This window comes from Ambystoma mexicanum, chromosome 7p (assembly GCF_040938575.1).
Source record: "Ambystoma mexicanum isolate Mex_15411 chromosome 7p, UKY_AmexF1_1, whole genome shotgun sequence".
Lineage (NCBI taxonomy): Eukaryota > Metazoa > Chordata > Amphibia > Caudata > Ambystomatidae > Ambystoma > Ambystoma mexicanum.
The window spans coordinates 501,930,432-501,946,215 of NC_090939.1; the positions used below are offsets into that span (position 1 = coordinate 501,930,432).

At 45.7% G+C, this 15,784-nt stretch overlaps 1 protein-coding gene across 1 annotated transcript in view; it reads left to right on the forward strand.

The window, feature by feature from the left end:
- Positions 1-15,784, forward strand: part of C7PHXorf38 (chromosome 7p CXorf38 homolog) — an 807,084-nt gene that overhangs the window by 163,004 nt on the left and 628,296 nt on the right. The gene's annotated exons all lie outside the window — the stretch shown is intronic.

A 15,784-nucleotide genomic window follows, 5' to 3' on the forward strand; every position in this document is an offset into this window, starting at 1 on the left:
GTCTGTACCACCCAGATTTACCTGGTAGCTGTGGCTGAGCAGTCGGACTTCTCTCAAGAAGAGTTAGGCAGTATATAGAGTATACACATTAGATACAAAAAGACAATAGCACAAGCAAACACTGACCAGAGCTTTGGTATAAAAGTATATAATTCTTTATTTAAAAACACACTTGTAAAAATACACTGGCACTAATATATCAAGCAAGTTCAAACACAGTCACTAGAAATATATACACCTCCCTAATTAATTATTTGACAAGTCTAGGTTAGTACACCACTTATTTAGCAAAACAGAGGTGAGCGCATAACCATAGATGGCACTCCAATAATGATTTAAAAAGGGAGGGAAAAGGCAGAAATAGGAAAACACACAATACCAACACTTTTAAAGATCCACAGCAAGTCAAGAAAGGCAGGGTCTACTGTAGAGCAAAAAGTTCATAGGCCAGGCCCACTCTTGGAGAGAGCAAGGCGGAATGTGCCCAAGATCACACAGTTGAAGTACACTTTAAAAGTCTTTGCAGATAGTTCAAAAAGAAGTTAGATCAGTTCAGAAAGGTAATGTTAACGGGGCCGAGGTCACCCCGGGATAGAGAGTCAAGGATTTACAGGACACCTTGGATAGTCTGTTGCAAGGGAGACCAGACGGGACACAGTACCTGAAATGGTGAGGAAGCTCCAGCGGGGGCAGTTGTTCCTGGCAGCGGGTGCAAGTCAGTGCTTCATCCAGGGGAAGAGAAGATCTCGACGTGGAGAAAAGCTGGAGGTCGTTGCTCTGCCAGGGAAGAAACCAGCCGCGGAGTTTACCGGTTAAAAGGTACTACCCTTTTATTCGCGGTAGTGGTGAAGCGTGGCTATCCGGCCGCCGGGGTAATTGGCATGGGCGATTCGACCACGAGACGATCCAGGAAGGCGAAAAAAGGCGAACTGGTTAACCCCACCAGCTCAAAGGAAGAACACTCTCCTGGAAGAAGATCTTCTCTGTCGTTGGGAAGTGGTGAGTTCGGTTCAGCAGGGCTCCACCGGTGGTGTCGTCGTTGTAGGTCGGCTCAGCTTCTCCCTCTTTGGATTCTTTAGGTCCTGTGGCGACTTCTGAAGTTCCAGCCCCCAAAGCCCTGCTTGTATGCAGAAAACCCCCATTCATTAGTCCTAGCCGGGCGGCTCACCACTGGGCCAATCACACAAGAATGCGACTTGAGTTGCTGAGGCAAATCAGTCAGGGTGCCTATTCCCCCCTCCCACACATCCTGTAGACCCAGACAGAGTGGCACCACCTTTGGAGGCTTCTGTGCAGAAGCCCGCCAAAAGTGGAACAAAGGGCTCGACTTGGGTTGGAGTTAAAGAGGCAAACACAAACGCCATTTTAAAACCGAGTCCTGGCAAAAAGACCCAACCGGGGAATAAATATAAAATAAATAACCCGGCGGTATCTTTAACATTGCACCAAAAAAGTGGTGCGTTTAAAATAAATGGGAAAATCCGATAGGAAATATTCCGGTGGAATATTTTGCGTGGTAACCACTGCCACCAGCCAGAAACTCGACAAGGGGGGACTGGACAGTGCCCCCTTCGAAAACAGACCCAGGGGCAATCGAATTACCCCTACCAGTACTTGCACAATATGATGGTTTGTACTGGTTCTGTTCACAATTTAAGACTAGTAAAGTCAATGGTGCATTTACATGCCCTGGGAGACAGTAGTCAGTCCCAGGGTATGGAGTCTATGTTTGGGGGTCACTATGACACCCCTGTGTTACTGCACTGAGGGTGCTGTGTAACACACTTACCAAAAACACATGAAGCCCTATGGAGTAAAAGACCCCATAGCCCATACAACACATTAAAGGTCAAAGGACATTCTCAAATCATGTCTAAGAGTGGGAGAAAAAGTCTCACTCTTAGCAGGAGAAAAAATGTAACCCCAAAAATCCAGCAAAGCTGCTGGGGGGCTCACTAGGTTTGGGAAATTAGCCTTTACAGAGAATTCTCCCTAACAGTACCGTTTGCATCTGCTGCAACACACGTCGGCTATTGTTCGCAGTCTTACGATTCCCTCCACTGACGTTTTGCGGGCCTTGGTTGGAAAGGGCAAGGTTGTTGCTCTCCTTGTTGCCCCTCCGCTCCTCACTGGCTTTGTCCTCCTCTTGAACTGCCGGACGTGGATAGCTCTCTCGTCGTGCAGTCTGCCTTGCTCATAGTGTGCTCTCGTGCTCCACCTTTTATCCCTGTGAGGAAGGGAAAGGGTGGTCAGGTGTGTGTGTGATTCTGGTGAATTGACTGACTTTGCCTGACCCTTGTGTTGGGACATGTCAGGTAAACGGCTCTGGTGTTTGTCTGTGGTCTTTCGTGGTGTGCAAAAGTGTGTGTGTCAGAAAAAAGGGGCGGGGAGTAGAGTGTGAGTATCCTACGTGGTAGGATGGGGAAAAGGTGTTCTAAGAAGGGTGATACCACGTCTCACTCGTCGGTGTCCCACTTCCACTCCCAGAGAACCCCCCCCATTAAGGTGATCCTCCCTCACTGGTCCACCCCCAGGAACTGTATCCAACAGCGATGGCCGTGTCCTGGCCACCTGGATGACAGATCCCTGGGCACTAGTCGGGGAGACACCTTCAGGTTTCTCACAGTTCTAAGAAACAAAGACTAACGGAAGGTAGTTACATAGATCGGGAAGGATTTACACTCCTGGAGATTACTCCTTGCAGTTTGGGTTGATCTTCTCCTTTAAGGCCTCAAGGTTCTTACAGAGAGACATTGTGGAGTTTGTATGGCAGTATTTTTCCCTAGAATAACTAACATTGTCCTTCCCAATTATATTAAATATTATCAGGTGGACAAATTATGCATTAAATGGGGAATGACTGAATCCAGGCTTAACAGAGCTCTACAAAATTCTGTAAGAGGAGGTGACGGGCTGGAGTTTCTGGCATGTATTATGTAGCCCTTCGCAAGAGAGAGGCTGCTGGCATCCTATGAGCTGCTACCAATTAGAATTACGATATAATTTTAGGATATACATCTAAAGATCTTGTCACTGCTTTTGCAACCCAATTTCACCTAATCGTGGCAATCCTCAATTTACCTCAGCTTACTAGGGGAAGTATTACGTGTATTTAATGTAGCAATACACTTGGCAAGCACTGCCAACCTGGTGCCTTCCTGCTTGCCACTCTTTTTCCCTACTTAAGGAGCCATCCAGCCTCTTTTCCTTTCGCAGATGGGGAGCAGGTGCAAGTGGATCTAGGTCACCTGGCCTAAGCCCCGCCCACCTGGTGCCTTCCTGCATGCTGCTCTTTTTCACCACTTAGCAAGCCCCGCCCACCTGGTGCCTTCCTGCTTGCAGCCTCTTTTCCTTTGCAGATGGGGAGCAGGTGCAAGTGGATCTAGGTCACCTGGCCTAAGCACCACCCACCTTTTTAGCCCTGCCTCTTCCTTCCTGCTCTTAACTATTAGATCAAGGGCGTCCAAAGTGAAGGGCAGATGAAGAAAAGGGCAATTCCTGTTAGGACCAGGAGGACCCAGGGCTCAACCCCCTGCTCAGACAGCAGGTAAGCATGCACCAACATGTGTTACTCCCTCTGTCCCCAAAGGCCCTCCCCAACCCCTCTGGTCCCCCCGTGATGTTCCCTTGTGCCCCCACCATTCTTCTACCTTGCTCCCCCCTCACTCCCCTCAAGCCTACCTCTGCAGGAGTCTGTCCTGATAAATTTTGGTTTCACCATCACCGTCTTGTGGCCATTGCTGGATTTGACTTTAATGGACTTCATTCACGGCGCGTCGCCCTTTCTCAACTCTCATGCTGGACTTCCTTTGCATCTTGTACTCATGGTGGCCCTCAATCATGCTGTTCCCATCTTCATCTTCTATCCTGGCTTGCAACATTGTGCTACCACTGACTTCTTCAATTGTATTCACTCTCCAGACTTGCTTCTCCACTCTTTTCACTGCTAACTCTCTGTTCTCTCCTCCTTTCCCTTCTCCCTTTTCCTATCTCCTCCCTTTACTTTCTTCTATGCACTTACTCTATCAGAATTGTCCCTGGACCTAGTATGATAGCAACCTCATCTGTCTCCTCCCCCCTCCCCTTACTGGTTTTTATCTCCCCACACCCCTCCAGCACTATCTGAAATGTCGTCAGGCCTAGTATGATAGTCGCTTGTTTTGTTCCTCCCCTACCTTTCTGCACCCCTCTCCCTCACCTCTTGTTTTTCTCCGGCTCTACCAGAAATGTTATCAGGCCTAGTAAGGTAGTCTACTGTCTGTTTCCATTTCCTTCCCACTCTCCCCCTCCGTTCCTTATCTATGTCTTAGCTCTTGCACTATCTGAAATGTCGTCAGGCCGAGTACGATAATTAATTTCACATCCTTGCTGTTCATGGCCTGTAAGAATGTCATTGTATTTTCCCTTGTTCCCTGCCTTGCCTTGAAGCGCTTTGAAACACACTGTGTATAGGCGCTATATAAATAAACTATCAAATCATATCATCATCATCAATGAAGGGAGGGTGCAAGTTCCTGACTCTTGTTTTCGAATAAGAAAATAAAATCTTTAATTTGTTGTTAGGAGACCCTTGGGCTAGACGAAAGAGAGAAACATCGATATTACCAATTGTGGCACTGGCTGTTTAACCACAAAGTGAATAAAGCGGTGACTAGACCACATTCCTGCTTTGAAAAGCTGATTTATCTTGTTGCTAGGTAATAAGGATCTATTACAAAATTGTATGCTTTGCTGAACTCTTGGATGAAGAGGTGTTTTATACAAGGGGAAGTAGGGGTGTGCTGGGATGGGTGCGTGGGAGCGGGAGTGTTTCTTCCCATATGGTGGCAATGTCCCCAGTTAGAAAGGCTGTGGGCTCAGGCACCATCTGAGATTACCATAATCAATGCCGTAGCATTGCCTAAGGGCCCACAGTTCTATTTACTGGGTACCCCAATAAAGGATATTTAGTCACTGGGTAAAATAAGTGATGTAATCTCCAAGGCAGTATTGGTGGCTCGACTGCTGATGGCTGGGTTGTAGAAGTCTGCACTGGTTTCAGAATTGGATAAATGGTATGGGAAATTGTAGGTGATCATGCTTATCAAGAAGATTGCATAGTAATTTCTGTGTGAATTGACATGTTTTTAAAATATGGGACCCTCTCCTGAAATATGTGAAGGAACACAACAAAGACTTTACTCCTGGCTCGCCTTTTGGGGCTTGATCTTTCACTAAAGGTGCTAATTCAGCGCCAGGCAGGGGGGCGCACCTACAAACTGCAAGAGTAAAGAATGGGGGCAGTGTGGACAGCTACTCGGAAATGACACAGGTATTCTAATCCACAGACGCCCCGTAAAAAGGGTTTTACTGCAAACGGTAGGAGGTAACGATACAACATGGGGTGTACAGACAGTCCAAGAGACTATCCAATTATTAGTCAAAGAAGGGGAAGGACAAACGTAGCACCATCATAAACACACGTAGTGTGAAATCCCTTGGAGCGGGCTGGGCCTGGAAAATCTCGATCTGAAACACATGACCAGTACGATAGGGATCTGGGAAAGGGGAGCAGGGCTCAAGATGCTCATCACGAGAAAGCTAACATAGCTAGAACTTGGTAATGTAATTACAGGGCAGACTGCCAAACTAGCCGCCCTCCGAGGTAGCGTGGAAGTGGCTCTGTGCCAGTGTACCGGTCATATGACTGCTGATGCCCATCGGCAGGCAGCTATGGGAAGGGAACACTGGACGGAGCGGCGTTCATGGGAGAACCGATCAGACAGTAAGTTCCTGAGCTGTGGGGATGTGGGCAGCCTTCAAAATATCTACCACAGAGCTCGCAAAGGTAATCATCCAACAGATATTGTGTGAACGTCCCCTTTCTCACCAGCTGCAGGGTGTCTTGCGTTCCGTTCTCAATGGTGCTATCCAGTGGCAGTGTATTAAATTTCCGGTGGTCAGCAAAAATGTACCTTCATTAATAACAATTTGTTCCGGGGTCGGTTGTGAATAAATGTGGTATCAAATGGGGAGGTAATGTGATTGGAAACTGGTGAACTGTTTGCTTCAATTACGCTTCACTAATCGACGTAAACTTCAAGGAGGTGACCTCAACGAACCAATGAAATCCCTGGGAAACATTGAAAACGTGAACTCCCTAAATTGCAAGTGTTTCGATGGATTTCTGGCCATTGTATTTCTTGGTATAAAACTACTGTTCGTATTTCATTCAGACGCTAGCTTGGTTCGATCAGAACATATACACTGTTCTGTTTGATTTGTGCTTACCCAGCAGTAATAAACAGCGTTGCTTCTTGCCCGGTGTGTGCTCCACTTTTTGATTACATGTTTTCTTAATGATCTGATTTGTGGACCCCTGACTAAAATCTTCTAGAATATTGATACAACTGCTACCGGATATACTTTGGTTCTCCAATGGTTATCAATACACAGGGCTTTTATTCAACCTGAGCAGGAAATGGGTGAAGTCCGGGCGAGTTAACGTTGAGCAAGATATCCACTATTCCCCTTTGCTTTTCTTTATCGGCTGCCAATGAAAAGGCCCTCTGTGAGCTGTTAATCAAGCAGAATGAAAATTTGATATTGACGCAAGTGCTATGGACCTCTACCCTGCCGTCAGTGGAGGTCATGGCAGGGGTATTCAATAATGTTAAGTTGTTCGCTTCAAAATATACATGATCCATCAACGTACACCTGGCGGCCATCTCACGCTAGACCAGATCCCCGGGAAGGTCTTCTTTGTGGTCCCACAGACTCATCAAGGAGTTTCTCAGGGAACTTTTTCGATCTTTCCCACCTGTGAAGGCACCTGCCCCGGCATGGGAACTCAACGCAGTCCTGACAAGACTCCTGGGTGCACCTTTCGAACCTATGCATCAGGCCCCACTGAAGTTTCTCTCATGGAAGACGGCGTACTTGTGGCCCTCACCTCAGCCAGACGAGTGGGTGAGATCCAGGCCCTGTTGTGCAAGCAGCTGTATCTGACTTTCCACGATTCGAGGGTGGTGCTGCGTAGGCACCCCACTTTCATGCCGTAGGTCCTGGCGGAATTCCAGCTCAACAAGCATTTGGTGTTGCCTGACTTCTTCACGAACCCTTCGTCGCCGGCAGAGAGGACCTTGCATGCGTGGGTCGTTGCTCGTGCCTTGAAATTCTACGTGACAGGCACAACATTTTTCGGAAGACTTCTCAATTGTTTGTGAACTTTGGACCTGTGAATAATGGTAAGCCTCGTCCAAGGCTTCCATCTCAAGATGGCTCTCCGGCTGCATCATGCACTGTCATCGGCTGGCTAACCGGCCTCTGCCGGGTCATCCGAAAGCTCACTCCGCAAGAGCGACAGCTGCGACGACAGAATTCCTGTCCGGTGGGCCCCTGCTTAAAATCTGCAGGGCTGCAACGTGGAGGTCCACACATACCTTCACGAAGTTCTACTGTGTCGACAGAGATTCCAGGGAGGAGTCCAGAGTCGGCCAGGCAATGCTACGCAACCTGTTTGCTTGAGGTGAGTCTGTTCCAGGGGTAAGTGTTGATTGCTTCTGTTGAGCTTTGATGCCTTACATGGTTTTGTAATGTGTACTGCTATGTATTCTTTATTCATGAGCATGTGAATCATCCCAGACCCCATGCTGGAGAAGGTTTAAGTTACTTACCTGTAACTATTGTTCTCCAGCATGGGTCTGGCATGGATTAACATGTGGACCCCCCCCTCGGGCCCCTCTGCGGCTCTTCTTGGCCATACTGCCACTTTACGTGCTTACCAAATGTCTAAGGGAAATGACTGTCATTGGATGGGGGCAGTATGACCCAGAGGACAGTGAATGGTTTAGAGGAGAATACAGTTTTAAAATGAAAGTAAAACCGTTTTTTCTTTTACAGAGGATTCCCAGCCTGACAACAGGGAATATTCATGAGCATGTGAAAGCATGTCAGACTCATGCTGGAGAACAATAGTTACAGGTAAGTAACTTAAACCTTTCGTGACACATTAATTACACTCTTTAGAAATTTGGCCCCATTCACAGTCACATCAGCAAGATGTAGAAGAACTCCTTCAACCCGATCCCCAGCGAACGAAACAGAAGCAACAACAGAAAAGCCATCAAGGTCTGTCATGTCCAGAGTGGACTTGACTACAGCTGGGAAACCACCTTGAGTGCAACACCCACATAAGAGACTTTTCTGTAAACAATCAACTATGGAAAAGTACTCCTTCATAAAGGTAGACCATTAAATCTACAGAATGTAAAATTAAATGATATTTTATTTATATCATGCTTGCACACAAGTGTTTCAATGTATGCTACCTCACGGCTCCCTTAGTTTGATTGGCTCGATGATTGGTCTTCTTTGAGGTGAACGGCTATGGACCAGCATTGAAGATCACTTAAGTAGTGAGCACACAAAGAAGCTTCTACGGAACAAATGAGAAATTTGTTTTCGGGGTGACATAAGCAGAAGGACCCCTTTTTGAGCAATAGTATGGATTGATTGATACATTATTGCTTACTTGGAATGTTCAGGGTTTGAATGCGCCTATACAACTGATAGGGCTGTTGTGCTGATTACAGTTTAGGAACAGGAGTAACATTGTTACAAGAAACCCATTTAAGTCCCATGGATGAACATTGCCTGCTGCAGATATTCATTTGATGCAAAGGTAAAAATAGTGCATGGCCATTCTATTTTCCAAAGGAGTTCAATTTTTTAAACAAAGGAATTACTAAAGATGCTAGGGGCAGATTCCTGACCATCAATGGACTATTGTATGGACATATCACTTTGAAATCGATATATGCCCCAACTGAGAAAGGGGAAGAATTTTTTTGTGAATTTATCCCATTTTTGGCATCTTTCACGGAGGAGTATGTTCTAGTCGTAGGCGATTTTATCTTTTTTTTCTTTTTGAATTCCGTAATCGATCCAAATGAAGAACACATTTACCCCCAGTCTTCTACCTACAGACTTTAGGAGGGCTGGAGCAGTGTCTGGGCTGATGAGAGAGCTAGGACTTTCAGAGATGTGGCCTTTTGAGCACTTCAACTAATTGCTGCTCCCGGACTGCCCGCACTAACTAGCCACAATACGTGCAGAAACTCTAGCCGCACGATGCAACGTGCTAAATTATTGGGCAGCAGCGTGCAAAACGAAACTGCTAGAAATCCAGTCCTCAGAGGTCGACCCCGTCCGGCATCCGAAAAAATAAAAAGGAAAATGGGCGAGCTTGACTGGATTAAAGCCCTGGGCAACGCAGCAAAGGTGAAATCAGTCAGTCACCTCCCGCCTTACCAAAACAAATTGAACTCAGTTCCAAATTACCTGAGTAAGTTCCCCAGCAAACCAGCCAGAAACTTGTTCCTGAGAGCGCGCTTAAACCTGCTGGAAACAAATGAGATTCTAAAGCGCAGAGGACAAAGCAACTCCGACTCATGTCATTTCTGTAAGAATGAAGCAGAGGTGGAAACCATTCGCCACTTGCTATTAAACTGTCCAGGAACAAAAGAAATAGGTGAGAAATTTCTTTTACCGCACCTCTCGGCATCATACACGAAGGAAGAGGAACTGTGGTGGGGCCGCTTAATGAGCGGAGAAAGGACAACTTGGACAATTGCCACAACACAAACCCTCAAACTTATCCTGTCGTCGCGGCCCTCAAAGTCGGCCTCTTAATAACAATCTAAGCCATCACAGCAACATTTGAGGAACTTTTCTTCATTTCCTTCCTTCTGTCTTTTCTTCTACCCCTTCTTGGACTGCCGTCGGCTTTAACTCCTATTGAGACCTGCATCAAACTGGAGCCCTGGGTAGACCTGAGTGACAAAACAACGATAACAAAGGTTCTCCAAAGGTTCAAACCATCGAGAAAACCTGGTCCAGATGGAATCACCAACCTTGACCTCAAACAAAACTCAAAAGAATGGTCCACGCTGATTAGCGAAATCTTTAAACGATGCAAACAATCAAGACAAATTCCGTCCTCATGCACCACATCTATCGTGGTGCCCATATTTAAAAAAGGGCGCAAAGAAGAACCAGAAAATGATCGCCCTATAGCACTGCTGGACACTATCGGCAAAGTTTTTGGAGCACCGCTCATACAACACTTCCAGCGATGAGCAAGGCACGCTGTGTGTGCCGACCCGTTTCAGACAGGGTTTACCAAAAACAGTGGCACGGCGACAAACATCATGTTCCTCAGCGCTCTAAAAAGCAAAGTCCTCGGAGGAGCGCCACGAGTCTTCCTGGCGTTCGTAGACCTGGCGCAAGCCTTTGACCAGGTAAACAGAGCGAAATTGTGGGAAAAGTTGAGACTCTGGAACTGTCCTACAGAAATTCTTCAACCGATACAAGCGCTACATCAAGACACAAACGCCGGGTGAGGCTGAATCAAGCAGGTTTATTATCGGCAGGAATCCCAGTGGGAAGAGGAGTGAAACAGGGCTGTCCATTAGCCCCCGCCCTCTTTATTGCATACCTCAGTGATTTCAAGGACTCTGAATTACCCATTCGCTCTTTTCCCCCGTCCATGGGGAATCCGGAAACTACAAGGTTAGTATACGCAGATGACTTGATCTTAATGGACATGACCCCGATTGGCCTCCAGCACCAGCTAGATAACCTGGCCGTCTACACCAGAGCAAACGACCTTACCATCAACGTATCCAAAACCAAGATACTGGTCCTGGAAAAAAGGAAACGGCCACAAGAAAAAACGTCCTGGCATCTGGAGGGGGTCGCTCTAGAAAAAGTCAACAGCTTCAAATACTTGGGAATAACTTTTGACTGTTCAAGCATTAATTCAACCCTACAGAGCTCCTTAATGGACAAAGTAAACAAACTGGCGGCACAAGCCCGCGCTCTGGACAAAAAATTTGGAAGCTTCTCTCTGTTACCTATGATCCGATTTTACCGCGCAAAGGTGGTTCCGTCCCTTACCTACGCAGCGGAAGCTCTGCCGCATACACCAGGACACCTGTGGCTGCAGTTAGAGGGTAACTTTTGGCGTACAGTATTAGACCTTCCAAAGTCAACATCTGTGCCACTAATCAGAAGAGAGCTAGGCCTTCTCTCTCTGGGAGGGACTACGGAGATAAAAACAATGATGCTATACAGGAAGACGCTGCTCCCGGACTGCCCGCACCTACTAGCCACAATACGTGCAGAAACTCTAGCCGCACGGTGCAACATGCTAAATTCTTGGGCAGCAGCGTGCAAAGCGAAACTGCTGGAAATCCAGTCCTCAGAGGTCGACCTCGTCCGGCATCCGAAAAAAAATAAAAAGGAAAATGGGCGAGCTTGACTGGATTAAAACCCTGGACAACGCAGCAAAAGCGAAATCAGTCAGTCAACTCCTTCCTTACCAAAACATATTGAACTCCGTTCCAAATTACCTGAGTAAGTTCCCCAATAACCAGCCAGAAACTTGTTCCTGAGAGCGTGCTTAAACCTGCTGGAAACAAATGAGATTCTAAAGCGCAGAGGGCAAAGCAACTCAGACTCATGTAGTTTCTCTAAGAACGAAGCAGAGGTGGAAACCATACGCCACTTGCTATTAAACTGTCCAGGAACAAAAGAAATAGGTGAGAAATTTATTTTACCGCACCAATCGGCATCATACACGAGGGAAGAGGAACTGTGGTGGGGCCACTTAATGAGCAGAGAAAGGACAACTTGGACAATTGCCACAACACAAACCCTCAAACTTATCCTGTCGTCGCGGCCCTCAAAGTCGGCCTCTTAATAACAATCTAAGCTATCACAGGAACATTTCAGGAACTTTTCTTCGTTTTCTTCCTTCCGTCTTTTCTTCTACCCCTTCTTGGACTGCCTTGGTACATGCTTTTGTTGATCTACAGTTTCTTCTTCTCCTTCTTGTAGAATGTTTTGTAAAAATCATTAAATTGATTAAATCAACTAAATAAATAAAAAATAAAAAAAACTAATTATACTTTTTTCTCCAATGTACATAGGAGCTATTCTTGCATTGATTACCTTCTAATCTTATCAGCCTTATTCCCATGCCTGTCAGAACCAAGCATGTGTACTAGAATCCTATCTAATCATTGCCCTGTGACTATGCGCTTGAACATAGGTAAGATGAGTCGCAGGCCAATCCCTCCCTGGCAAGTGAAAGACGCCACGTTGGATGACCCTATACTCAGGAAGGAAATCTCAGAGGTTATCCCTAAATATTTTCAAGTAAACCTTCAGAAGGTTAATTGTAACACCATATTGGAAGAGGATAAGCCTGTAGTGGGTGTGTGGAATTGATCTGCCGGGTACCCTCCTATGTAAAATTAACAGAAAAACTCAGAAAACTATTGGAGAAAGAGTTCAATTTGAAAGAAAAAGCTCTCAAGACCAAAGGCTCTCTTACAGCATTGTGTGAGTTGTGGATAGCAAAGTCCAAACGTGATGCTTACATGGCGGAAAAGACTGCCAACAGTCTGCTTCAAATCAAATTATATTATTCATCTCAAGGTCACCAATGTGATAATCTCTTGACATACAAACTAAAGAAGCTCCACTCCCAACATTTTATAACTTGCCTGAAAGACAAAAAATGTGTATTACATTATGAGGAAAAGGATAAAACCAAAGTTTTGGTTTTATATTTTAGGCAGTTCATCTTAAGGGGAACTGTTGAATTACAAGGCACAAAGGGTCTGTGTGCCCGGCCGTGGTGGACCTACCCTGTTTGACTGTAGAAGAGAGCTGATTACTAGACTCCCCAATCATGATTAAGGCGGTAGAGAAGGCCTTCAGCACCATTCATCATAGCAATACAACTCCAATCCCGAAGGGGTTCTTCTCAAATTACTATACAATTAACAGAGCACCTAGTTCAACTACTTGATTCCATCAAGAAATCAGGCCAACTACCAACCACAATGACCGACTGACTACCCTGCTTCTAAAACCAGGGAAAGATGGCTATGATTGTGAAGCCTATAGACCGATCTCCATATTAAAAATATATGCTAAAATATATGCTGATGTCTTGGCGACTTGTTTAATGCAGGTTCTACCGTCATTAATGGGGTTTGATCAGTCGGGCTTCTTTGCAAACAGACAAACATGGCAGTGTAAGGCAAAAAATCGACTTGATTGATTGGGGCAAACTGATTGTGAAAAACTTTGGAGTCTTAGCACTGGACGCCAGCAAAGCATTTGATAGCGTTGACTGGAGGCACGTAGAGATGGGGATTGAGGCCTGCGGCTTTGGAGCTAAAGTCTCCTATTGGGCATTAGCGTGATATAAATGCACTCATACAAGAATCAAGTTAAATGGTAACTTTACAAGCACAAGTCCAATTTCAAAAGGTACACGTCTGACCTGCCCGCTTTCACTCCTCATCTTTGCTTTGTCCATGGAACCTCTAGCCGAAAAAGTCGGACTCCACAAAAGCATTCGGGGGATAAAAGTGGGCCAGACTAATCATAAAATCGCCTTATATGCAGAAAATCTCCTTAAGTGTCTGAAAAACATGGCAACAACCCTTACAGCGCTCATCAGAGGGTTGGAGAATTCAAAGGGGTCTCTGGATTTTTCATAAATTATACAAAATCGAGAGAACGCAACCTCTCTGAATCACCCCGGAAGATACGCACAATAGAAAGATGATTCCCCTTTAGTTGGACACACTCGTCCATTTACTGCCTTGGCAACCGCCTCACATTTCAAACCTTTGAACCTTTTAAGGCAAACATCTTATTCTTCAGGGAATTGTCGCAAGACTTGCTAAAGTTGATGAACCAGGGTATCTCATAGCCAGCCAGGAAAGGTGCTATTAAAATGACTAAAGTTCAAAGAGCATTTTATGCTTCCAGGAAATTCCCCTCACAGGCTTCAACAAAACATTTTTTAGATTCATTTGCACCGGCATACCCCCTAGAATCACTAGGAGAATTCTCCTTCACTTCCCTGCTCAGTGTGGACTGGGAGTCTCGGACCTCAAACACTACATGTCGGCTTCCCAGCTTTCTCACACATTGGAGTCGATGAAGCCAAGGGAACTAAAGAGCTGAATGGCACTATAACAACATGCACCGGGGGCCCCACTCACTTCCTTCCCGTTCCTGAACCACAGCTGTAAATTTCAAGGTGGCTCTCCCTTAATAGCGACACAGGTCTCCCAGCTGTTCTATGACAGGGCGATTCGCCTCTGGCAAGTAAAACCGGGGTTGGGTACGTGTTTTCCATAACACAGAATCCAGATTTGTCTCTGATTTGAATGTATTTATATTGTGCTGAACCGAGAAGACTCCACTGCATCTGGGCGCAGATGCTATGTAGCTCTGAATTGTTCAATTCATGCTTTACTCAAACCTTCCTCCAGGGGGCTATCACCTATTCTCATTTAAAGAGGTACGTCTTCAGGGATTTACAGAATTGTATCAACTTCTTCATGTTTCTATGCTCCAAAGGTAAGCTATTCCAGATTCTGGAGCTGTAAACAGAGAATCGTCTGATATACAGCAAGTGGTGGGAATTATCAAGAGAAGTTTGTCATCGGAGTACAACTGTCGTTTATGGTTGATAGCAAGACCATTTTTCAGCAGGTTTGGGGGCCAGGCTGTTTGAACATTTAAAACTAAGCCAAAGAATCTTAAAATAGACTCTCTTTAGCTTGGAGCCACTATAGAGAGTGACGCAGATCTGAGATTGGGGTAGATTTAGAGGTTCTAAAAATGAATCTCACTGCTGTATTTTGGGCTTTCTATAGCCTATTCATGTGTTTCCTCTGGATGCCTGCAAGCATACTATTCCTGTAGTTTAGTTGGAAGTTTATTAATGTCCCAGCTATAGTTGCATGGTCTTCCTGTGGGACAAAGTGAAGAGTGAGAGGCAACAGGTGCTAGGAAAAAAACAGACTGTACTTTGGCTCCCACCCGGCCTTCACATCCGAGATTGACCTGCCAGATGCAGCCCAGGTTTTTTATCCTGGAAGCCAATTCAAGTTTCGAGCCCAAAAAACACAGAGTTGGATGACATTTTAGATAGTTGATCAAAAGAGATTTGCGGCCAAAAAGGGCTACTTCTGTCTTATTTGGGTGTAACTGAAGCCAATTCTGGGACAGCCAGTCTCTCCCGTCTGCCAAACACAGTACTATTTCATGAAAAGACTCCTCAAATTTGCCGATTTCAAAAAGATATGGGTGTCGTCCATGTAGGATTGAAATCCGACGTCAAATTTCCTGAGGGTAGTCATTAGAGGCTGCATGTACAGATTGAACAACAATGGCGAGAGTGATGACCCCTGAGAGACACCACAATTCTGAGGGAGGGAATCCCAAAGGAACCCTCAAACTTTCACATGTTGCCATCGATCAGTTAGAAAAGATCTAAACCCGTTGATGGCCTGTTCTGAAACGTTTCCTACCATCCTCATTCTTGTTAATTAGGGTAGCATGGTCCACAGTATCAAATGCTTCTGATAGATCTAACATTGTTAATCGAGACATCTTGCCAATATCTGCTGCCTTTTAATAGCTTATCTCATACCACAATCAGGGCTGTGTCGGTTTCAAATCCTGCCCGGGACGAGTATTGATCTACATCTTCTTGAAACTGTACCGTAACTACCTTTTCCAGTATTTTTCTCTGGGATGGAAATGGGGGGGTTGCTTCAGAAATTGGGCTAAAGGTGGACTCTTGAAGCTGTCAAACCTTTTCGACCAGAGGGCTCCATTCTCCTTCAAGGAAGAAAAGGCAATATTTCACCTGGGGGGAGTGTGTGAGGTCTCACGACACGCAGCTTAGACACTGGGCATTTTACCC